This window comes from Cebus imitator, unplaced genomic scaffold (assembly GCF_001604975.1).
Source record: "Cebus imitator isolate Cc_AM_T3 unplaced genomic scaffold, Cebus_imitator-1.0 Scaffold242, whole genome shotgun sequence".
Classification (NCBI taxonomy): domain Eukaryota; kingdom Metazoa; phylum Chordata; class Mammalia; order Primates; family Cebidae; genus Cebus; species Cebus imitator.
The window spans coordinates 3,304,731-3,306,944 of record NW_016107557.1 but is presented as its reverse complement, the minus strand read 5'-3'; the positions used below and the strand labels follow the sequence as shown (position 1 = coordinate 3,306,944).

Below are 2,214 nucleotides of genomic sequence, written 5' to 3'. Positions count from 1 at the left end.
AAAAAAAAAAAAAAAAAGAAAGGAGAGGTAGGAAAGGGATCCTACATATTTGATACCTGGTAGAATTAAATATTCTCTTTATCACCCTTTGTTGAATCAGTCAAATTTTGTAGGGCACGTGCCAAGTGCCAGGGACAGTAATCTGCTAGCACTACTAGGCTACCAGCCCTCCTTTCAAGTGAGTTGCAGCAGAGTCCTGTGAAGTCGGAATCGGCACCATTCTCCTTTCAGGGAAGGAAGAAACAGGAGATAAGAGAGATCAAGTGATACCAGGAGGACCCCCCTTTCCTCACCTCCCACGCTTCCTCGTCTGCCATCCCTCCCGCTTGAATACATGGAGTTGGTTTGAGTGTGAATCCCCCCGTGATTTGATTTTTTTACCCTTAGCAACTTTGATCTTGGTTTTCTTTGCTATTTTCTTTATCAAGAAATCCATTTCAATAATTTGAGATGATGGAAACTCCACCAGACATCATCCCACCAGCACATCTGAGCTTCTCAGTTGTGAATTTCAGGAGATGAGGTATGAGACACAATGGAAGGAAACACTGCTCCCAGAATCAGCTTTCTAGTGCACAATTGTGGCCAGGCCTTTCCTTCGCCTCAACAAGTGTTAGAGACTAACGGTAATGAGAATTATTGCAGTAAATCTGTTGTGTTACCTATTAGCTGTCCCTATGCCAGACACTTCACACGATTTGGCTCTTTGGTTCATTTGCTTCACCTCCTTCACCTGGAAGGTGGCTGCCATGGAGCAGACATGTGAAAAACAGCTGCTAAGTAAATGAGTGAATAATGGAATAAATTAACACATGAATATATTTTTTTCATTTTCACAAAGCTCCACAAGGTATTGTCATTTTTATTTTCAAGAAGAACGTAATAAGACTCAGAGAGGATACATATTTTGACCTAAGTATCTTTGGTAGCTAGATTTCCTAGATTACAGTCCCAAGAATCAAAACTGGACCAACTTGGCTTAATTTCTGACTCCTCCTGGTTCCACACGGTGACTCTCCCCCACCCCAACTACCCAGCCCCAGCATTCCAGACACTTTAAAATCTGGGCAACCCATCTCTCACGAATCAGGCCTCATCACAACACAGACTCGTCACCTGCTTGAGCTTCCTGACACTCCAACATCTTTCATTCCTTCTTTCCTTTTGATATGTTACCCAGTTTCCTGGAATATTTCTCCTCTTCATTCCCCCTGTAATGTATCAGGCAAAATGCAGCTCCAAGCCCATTTGCTGACCAAGCTTCTCCACCCAGCCCTTGCCACATCCAACCCCTATTTAGGGGGCTCTTAGTACACTCAGGTTTTAGTGTTTGATGTTTAAATTGTTCATTGGCAATAAACTAAAAGCCAGTACTCCTATCTTGATCAATTATGAAATGGATCTCCTACCCTTCCTTCCCCCTGAGTCCCCTTCTCCCATCTCTATTAAGGCTGCAATTTCCTAGACATTAACTGGAAGATAACTATGGAACAGCAGATATCACTATGAAAATATGGAAAAATTAAATTTAAAAAAAGCTTACTTAAACTGTAATGCTTACTGACACTCAAAAAAATGCCACTTTGGGAAGAATGGGGGAAAAGAGGGAGGGGCGGGAGAAAAAAGGGAGGTAGGGAGGATAATGGAAACACTAATGGTACATGTGGTCATCTGAAGCCTCTGTACTACCCAGGACAGAGACTATAAATTAATCCTCCTACATTTCCAGCATCAAGTACAATATCCTGACACAGAGTGAGTGATCAATAAACATATGTTGTATTTAATTGAATTGGCATGACTTACAGAAATTATATTTATAATGACATACACAGATTTTAAAAAATTGATATGTATACACTGGGTAATAGTAACATTATTGGTGCCATAAAAATTAACTTAGTGTGAAGCTGACTTTTTAAAACAGCATCTTATTTATCCTAATGATATGAAAATTCAACGTAGAAGTCTCAAAACAGGGCCGGGTGCGGTGGCTTATGTCTGTAATCCCAGCATTTTGGGAGGCCGAAGTGGGCAGATCACCCGAGTTTGGGAGCTCAAGACCAGCCTGACCAACATGGAAAAACCCTGTCTCTACTAAAAATACAAAATTAGCAGGGCATGGTGGCACATGCCTGTAATCCCAGCTGCTCTGGAGGCTGAGGCAGGAGAGTCGCTTGAACCCGGGAGGCGGAGGTTGCCAGGAGCCGAGAT

At 42.2% G+C, this 2,214-nt stretch overlaps 1 pseudogene across 1 annotated transcript in view; it reads left to right on the top strand.

Moving 5' to 3' along the window:
• Window positions 1–2,214, top strand: part of LOC108282512 — a 21,021-nt pseudogene that overhangs the window by 677 nt on the left and 18,130 nt on the right. The gene's annotated exons all lie outside the window — the stretch shown is intronic.